General features: G+C 46.1%; 1 protein-coding gene across 3 annotated transcripts in view; it reads right to left on the minus strand.

The window, feature by feature from the left end:
* The window catches only part of N4bp2 (NEDD4 binding protein 2), a 72,779-nt gene extending 64,866 nt beyond the window's left edge, over positions 1–7,913 (minus strand). For all 3 annotated transcript variants that reach the window (XM_041671277.1, XM_041671273.1, XM_041671274.1), the window contains exon 1: positions 7,783–7,913. The gene's annotated coding sequence lies outside the window, so the exon portion shown is untranslated. The remainder of the gene's footprint in view (positions 1–7,782) is intronic.
* Positions 7,914–8,177: the final 264 nt, after the last annotated feature.

An 8,177-nucleotide genomic window follows, 5' to 3' on the forward strand; every position in this document is an offset into this window, starting at 1 on the left:
AGGGCACCTTCTTCCCCTAGTTCACACGTTCTCTATTGCATCTGTAGCTGCACACTTGCTTCCATCAGGAATCACGTATCTCTGCCTCGTACGTGCTCAACCCAGAGATCCGCTACACCACCCCACCAAAGCGATACTTCCTAAATCAATTAATTAACTTTCTTCTAGAAAAGTCATCCACTCTCCCAAAGCCTGAGTTCAACTCAATTCCCAGTACATCCTAGGCACACCTTTATCCTGACACCTTTGTGCCTACTTTAGACTATTACTATGAAAGCAGATATGTGTATTATTTAGCAAACAAAAACTCAATAAATATCCTGTATACCAGTATAAGCCAAAAATGCTACTAGTTCTTTCAAACAGCAGACTTACCATTTCAGCACCTGGAATACCCAGGTCCTTAACATAGACCACCTCTTTCCTACAAAAACCAGTTCATACAGACAAGTAACTAAGAATGGCAATGGACGTGCTTTATATCTGCCCTGAACTCCTTCCCCATCCCTTCCTCCACTGGGGGTCAGCTTCCTACTAAGAGAACACAGGCTATAGAAGTGTCATCAAATAGCACAGAGAGCCACTAACATGAGACACTAAGTAAATAGGCCTGAGCTGATAGGAACCAGGTCCCATCCTTAGCAGAAGGAGAAATGAAGTCCATATGTATTATAAGTACAGGAAAGGTCCAGCCATGGTCAAGTTCCCATCCTCACAGCCTCCTTCATCATACAACTTCTATTATATTGTCACATGAGCCAATAACACCCACCCCTACAGGCCACTTCCAGAACCTGAAATCCAAAATGTCCTAACTAATAACAAGAAAACCAAATAGATGGAAATAAGATGTCAGAGACTATTTTACATTCCAGCTTAAAAATTTTTCATCAGCTGAGCTCCCAAGGTCCCAATGAGAAGCAGAAGGAGAGAGAACATGAGCAAAGAAGTCGGGACCAAGAGGGGTGCACCCACCCACTGAGACAGTGGAGCTGATCTATTGGGAGCTCACCAAGACCAGCTGGACTGTGACTGAAAAAGCATGGGATAAAACTGGACTCTCTGTACATGGCGAACAATGAGAGCTGATGAGACGCAAAGGACAATGGCACGGGGGTTTGATCCTACGTAATGTGATGGCTTTGTGGGAGCCTAGCCAGTTTGGATGTTCACCTTCCTAGATATGGACGGAGGGGGGAGGTCCTAGGTCTTACCACAGGGCAGAAAACCCTGACTGCTCTTTGGACTGGAGAGGGAGGGGGAAAGGAGTGGGGGGAGGGGGAGAAGGGTGGGAGGAGGGGGCGCAGGGTGGGAGGAGGGTGAGGGAAATGGGAGGCTGGGAGGAGGTGGAAACTTGTTTGTTTGTTTTTTTCTCCTTTTCTCAATTAAAAAAAAAAGAAAAAAAAATTTTTCATCAGAACCAATGTCTCTCTCTGTTCTTTTTCTACTAAGTAAGCTCCCAAATTACTATTTAATTGCTTTTTCTATTATATTTCAATGCAACTCAGATCATATTTTTCAGGCATTTTGTTATACCTTAACCTAGCACATGGTGAAATGACAAACAAGCAAGCAATCACAGTGTGATTATGAGAACACAGAGTGCTAAGGAAACACGGGGCCTGTGTTCCCCAGGCTTGTGTCAAAGAGCTCTTTGGTAGACTACCGCCCACACTGAGACATGGCAGACAAGTATGACTTAGCAAACAAAAGTGGTGGTAACCAAGGAAATAAGGAGGCAGTCAGGACAGAAAAAGGCCTCTAATAATGCTTAGATTGAAAGAGCTCAGCATGGTAAAGGAAAAATGCAAGGAACTACGGAAGATTTGCTCCGAGGGAAGAGGGGAAGGCATAGGAGGATCAAGTTAGTCTCGAGTCCAATCACAAGGATCCTGAAAGCCAAATCTAACTCATGAAGCAATGAAGAGGAGAAATTTTTTTTTTTTTTTTTTTTGGTTTTTCGAGACAGGGTTTCTCCGTAGCTTTTGGTTCCTGTCCTGGAACTAGCTCTTGTAGACCAGGCTGGCCTCGAACTCACAGAGATCCGCCTGCCTCTGCCTCCCGAGTGCTGGAATTAAAGGCGTGCGCCACCACTGCCCGGCGAGGAAAAACTTTTTTAAAGTCCCACAACCCTCAAGGCAGTAGTGGTGCACATTTTTATTCCCAGCCCTCAGAAGGCAGAAACAAGCAGATCTCCTGAGTTCAAGGCCAGCCTGGTCTAGAGAGCAAGTGCCAGGACAGCCAGGGCTACACAGAAAAACTTGTCTCAAAAAACAAAAACAAACAAATTCCATATCCAAGTTACCTACTCAACTCAAATGTATTAGAACTATGACTCTGGCCACAGTGAAAGCACACAAATCAACGGATGACCAAGCAAACAGGCTGAGATGATGCTACATTGTTGCTACAATGGCAACATTAAGGATAAAGAAATATACCCAAGAGATTATCTGAGAAATACCCAATGAGGTCCATTGGTTGATCACAACAAAATGAAAAGGGATACAAATAACCGCTTATATTTCTGACAATCAGTGTATACACATATGCACTACCTAGTTTAATCTTCCCAGAGAGATGAGGCAGAAACGGGATGGTCCTGTGTACTTTTTTGGTTTGAGGATAGGACAGCTGATGATTACAGCTTCAGGATATGTAGAGTACGAATCACATGAAAGAACATCCAATGGGCATGTCATTAGGACAGATGTTCAGGTGCTGGAAAAGAGCTTTTGGGCTAATGATGTACACAATATTCAGCAAGTACATGGTAACAGCAAAAAATCCTAGTCTGGCAGTGGTAGAGCTTGCTTTTAATCCCAGCACTCAGAAGGCAGAAGCAGACAGAGCTCTGACAGCCTGGTCTACAGAGTGAGTTCCAAGACAGTCTGCTGCACAGAGAAACTATCTGGAAAAAACAAAAAACAAACAAATCAAGTATCTGTCATTCATACTAAAAGTTATTTAATGCCCACAGTCTTCCAGGGGAGTGGTTCTCAACCTGTGGGTCGCACATCAGATACCCTGCATCTTAGACATTTTCACTAAAATTGGTAACAGTAGCAAAATTAGTTATGAAGTCAAAACAAAATTTTATGGTGGGGGGGGTCACTATAACACAAGTATTGTATTAAGGGTTGGAGAGGTGGCTCAGTGGTTAAGAGCACTGGCTGCTCTTTCAGAGTTCCTAAATTCAATTTCCAGCAACCACATGGTGGCTCACAACCATCTATAGAAGGACTTGATGTCCTCTTCTGGCATAAACGTGTACATGCAGATAGAGCACTCATATACATAAAGTAAATAAATTAATCTTAAAAAAAAAAATTTAAGTAACTGTATTCAAGGATCACAGCATTAAGAAGGTTCAGAACCACTGGTTTAGGATGTTGGAAATACTAAGATTCAATACCAGCCTCTCAGCAATCCTAGCCTTTGGAGAATGTTACTCAATACAGTAGTATGGGAAGGACTGAAGATGCCTTTACAGTAAATAACATTACATCTCAAAACTGTGTCAGGAGAACGTATGGGGAAAGACGATAGTAAGCGGAGGCTCTTTTGTTATTGTGGGGTTTTTTTTTTTTGTTTGTTTTTTTGGTTTTTTTTGAGACAGGATCTCACAACAGAGCCCGAGCTAGAGTTGAAATCACTATGCAAACCAGACTGGCCTTGAACTTGCAGTGATCCCCCAGCCTCAGCTTCCCCAGTACTAGGATTACAGGACTGAGACACCATGCCCATCTAGAAAAGAAATGTTACTGCCCACTTTGAAACAACAGCAAAAACTTAAGTCCTATTTATATCACTCTCCCAAATAATTCTTAAATTTAATTAACAGAAAGCATGTCCTATTTAAGACTGGATGAACAGTTGAGTTCTAGGACAGTCAGGACTATATAAAGCGACACTGCCTCAAAAAAAAAAAAAAACTGAAAATCAGAGTTTGTTGTCTTTCTCCCTCTGCCCACTCATTCTTTCTTTCTTTTCTTTTGTAAGTGTGTATGGCTATTTTGCCTGTATGTATGACTGTACACACGTATATTTGGTGCCCATGGAGGAGAAAGGAGGATGCTAGCCATCTGGGTGCTGGAAATAAAACCCAAGACCTCTGGAAGAGGACCCAGTGCTCTTAACTGCTGAGCTATCTTTCCAGCGCCCCCTCACACACCCCACACACATACTTTTTGGCTATTTGAGGTAGGATTTCTAGCTCAGACTGGCCTGAAACTCATTATGTAGCCCAGGCTAACCCTGAACTTATTTGTGGCAGTCTTCATGGCTCAGTTTCCCAAATCCTGAGATTACAGGTAGAAACCACCACTCTCAGCTTATTTCTGGGTTTAGAAACCCTATTTGAATTAGATTTAAGTTCTGCAACAGAATCATTTCTGGACGTTTAGAGTTCACCTGTAGTTCTGTCATCATCCTTTGGGACTGTGGAGGGTATACATTTAAGACGATGCAGCTTTTATCAGCAGCAAGACCCAAGATCATTCTTAGCCGCATACTAAATTCAAGCTCAGTCTGAACTACAAGACACTGTGTCAAAATAAATAAATAAAAGGATAGGCACCGACAATCCATATTTAAAACAATGGACTGTTGACCATCAGGTTTTTTTTTAAGTGAACCTGGCACGCACTAACCAGCTTCAGTAGGAGCAACAATATGGAATTTCTGACTAGTAATTCATTGATTAGTAGTCATAAAAATCCAGCTGACTCATCAATTTAACATCCCATAGAAATCAATGAGGTATTCTTTTAATTTGTTAAGTTCTGTGTGTTCAGATAGAATCGATTAAATGTAGTCAAGGTGTATTAATAACTACTGGAAGGCAATGAGCTCTGAGCTCTGGGCTAAGAAGGAAACTGCTCCCGGCTCTGAAAGGCCTTCCTTCTAACCACCTACCCTCGGCAAAAGACCTTCTGAGGACAGGTAGGAAGATACAAGTAAATCCAATAACCAAAGACCTTAACCGTTTTAAAAATCCTTATACACAGGGAAACTAAAGTGACAGTAGGAAAAATGTCTAGGTGAGAATCCGATACATCTTATTTCATCCACGTAAGACATATTTGTGCATTACATACATACTGGTAGTGGACCCTACAATCAATGACACATCAGCTTACCTGGAAAAATTTATTATACTGACACATACAAATGGTAAGCATATTTTATAATTGATAGGTTGAGTGGATTTTTGAAAATGTAGTTATTTTCTGGGTATCCAAGACATGGTGGGATTTGCCTTTAATCCTAGCTTGGGAGGTAGAGGCAGGTAGATTTCTATATGAATTTGAGGCCAGCATAGAGAGTTCAAGACAGCCAAGGCTAGCAACATAGTGAGACTCTATCTCAGATAAAAAACAAATGAAGTTCTAGTTTCAAAGGCCCACAGAAATGTGTTAAGAGAAAGGTTAGAATCATAAAAACCTAGGTTTTCCTGAACCCTTTTGTATACCTTGCTTGGGTGACTTTGAGCAATTTGAATAGTTCCCAGTCTCTTCTTGCCTGTAAAACAAAACTGAAAACGCATGCAAATTTCATAGTAAGGTAAACTAAATATGAATACTATACATAAAGTCCTTAAAACAGTACCTGGCATCAGTATGTGTGATTTCATTGCCATGAAAGTGAAGACAGTAAAGGGAATAATGTATTACTCTGCCTAGCACAGGGAGTATCAAAAGAACTTTGATCTCAATTCCTACATAAACCATTTTCAACAGAATTTAAGAGATGTCTGTTGCGAGTCACTACTTGACCTGACAGGTGGCTCTTCCCCAAGCTTACATTATTTTGCATATGAAAGACTGAAAGGAAGACAAAGAAAACAGGCACTTCTTTTCTAAGTCAAGCTGACTAGAAAACTGCCCTCTGGGTCCAGTGGCCCAGATAGTTAAGAACCTGAGAAGCAAAGGCAGGCGATCTTTCGGATGAGACCAACCTGAACTATAAAGAACGTTCCAGGCCAGCCAAGGCTACATATAGAGACCCTATCTCAAAAAATAATATTAAGCTTCCTTTGTATAACCGAAGGCAAAGATAACCATGATTAATGATGAAGGTTTTAAAAGAAAAAAATTTTTAAACACATCTACAGTGATAGTAGTTAGCCTCTAACTGTATACAAGATACACGCCTTTACCATAACTTATGCCCGTTTTTCTATGAAGTTCAGTGCTGCCACTGTCTCTGCTTCACAGCGACTGGAGTCAACAGGTGCACAGATCCGCTGAGTACAGGCAGGAGAGGCAGGTCTCTTACGCCTTTCCAGGTTGGGGTGTTTATTGGTTTTTGTTGTTTTGTTTTCTCTTCGCTTGCTAACTAAATCGCCGCCTCTCTGCAGAGGAGCAACAGCCATTTCTTTCTAATTCTCCCCACCACCTCCACCACTGTAGTTCCCCCCATCCTCGCAGAACATTTAAATAATACGTTGGCATAGTAACTGAAAACTGACTTCAATTCTGACCATTAACAACAACAACAACAACAAAAATCCGCTGAAAGGAAACCGAGCCACACTTATTAATGCACAAAACGCATGTTTATATTTCTAAAAATTATCTCTGTGAAAACTGAGCCATAGGAGTTCAAATGAGTTGCAGTCGAGAGCTAATTTGAAAGACAACAGTGGAAGCGATTTCTTCAAAGGACTGAAAGAGCGAATACTGTTACCAAAGAACAACGTATTATAATAAACAAGTGGGAGCGGGGGAGGCAGCGGCAAATCAGTCATTGTTTTCTAAAAGGCCAGGTTATCTCCGGGATTTTCTTCCCCGAGCTCAACCAATCCCCACCTTTTCAGAGTTAACCAGTCTCCAGGCAAGCCGCGCTTCCTGATTGGCTCGGCGGCCTGGAGTAGAAAAAGCAGCCAATCCCTCCCGCGTCAGAACTGTGCTACGGAGACATTACAACCACTGCATGGCAGGAATGTGTACAAACCTGTCGGTGCAGCAAATTTCAGCTGCTACTCCTAAAGACAGTAGCGGAAGGATTCCCTAAAGCCTGCGGGCCCTAGCTCTGATGTGGCTTCGACTTAAAATAATAATAATAATAATAAATTCCTCCGCTCTCTTTTTCTTGGGGGTTAGAATCAAAGTGTCGTAACCAAAAGCACCAACGGGATAAACTCTGCCCTCGGTATGACTCATTCTCTCGAAGCCCGGTGTCCAGAGAGCTCGCACTGGGTCTCGGAGAGCGGGAGGGAAAGTTGGGGCTGGGAAGGGGTCGGGGTGGCAGGCACACAGTCCCAGAGGGAGGCGAGCCCGCGGGCGGTGAGCGAGCGAGCGAGCGAGCGTGTGTGCTCCGGGAGTGAGTAAATAAACACCTCTACTAGCACTACGTGCCCGGGCAGGCGGCCCAAGTTCCCAGAAGGCTCGGCCTGGGAACCGGCGGGGCGCTCGCGGGGGCGCGGGGTCAAGTCGGGGCGAGAAGGCACCGGGAGAGCCCCGGGGGCGGGAGGGGTGTGTCGCGGCCTGGAGGCCCGCCAGGCGCTGGAGGCCCGGGAAGCGGCCGCGGCGCCCGCCTTCTCTCGGCCTCGGGCCGCGCGCCAGGGCCCGCCTCCCGCGACGCCTCACTCCCCTTCCGCCCGGAGCCCGGCCCGCGCCTGCCCGGGTCTCCGCGTCGCTCGCCGCCGGCCTCGGGCCCTCCTCTGTGGGCTCCGCGCTCCCGGGTTCTCCCCCCCCTCTCGTCCTTCCTCCTCTTTCCCCCTCCGGCCCCCTTCTCCCCGGGTCCCGTCGCCTGTCTTCCCCCACCCTCCGTCTTTACCTGCCGCGGGAGCGGGGACGTCGAGGCCCGGGCCGCGTCGTCGAGTGAGCGAGCGCCGCGGGTCCGCAACCCTTTCCCGCCGCCGCCACTGCGCTCTCTCCGGTGCGGCGCGGCGCGGGGCTGGCGAGCAGCTGTGGCCGCGGGGGGGAAAAGACGCAGCCGCGAGCGTGCGGAGCGGGGACACACTGCCGCTCTCCGTCCGACCCGGGAAGAGCAGCCTCGCCGGAGCCCGCCGCGCGCAGGAGCCCGCCGCGAGAGGGCGGGTGGGCGGCCGCGTGGGGAGGGGTCTCACGGCCGCCGCAATGGCTGCCACGTAGCCAGGTGGATCGCCGCCCTCCGCCCCCGCCCCGGCTCAGGGCCGTGACCTCCGCCACACAGCACCAGTCCCCGCAGGG

This window comes from Microtus oregoni, unplaced genomic scaffold (assembly GCF_018167655.1).
Source record: "Microtus oregoni isolate MIOR12 unplaced genomic scaffold, Mior012 000021F_ref0000039, whole genome shotgun sequence".
Taxonomy (NCBI): domain Eukaryota; kingdom Metazoa; phylum Chordata; class Mammalia; order Rodentia; family Cricetidae; genus Microtus; species Microtus oregoni.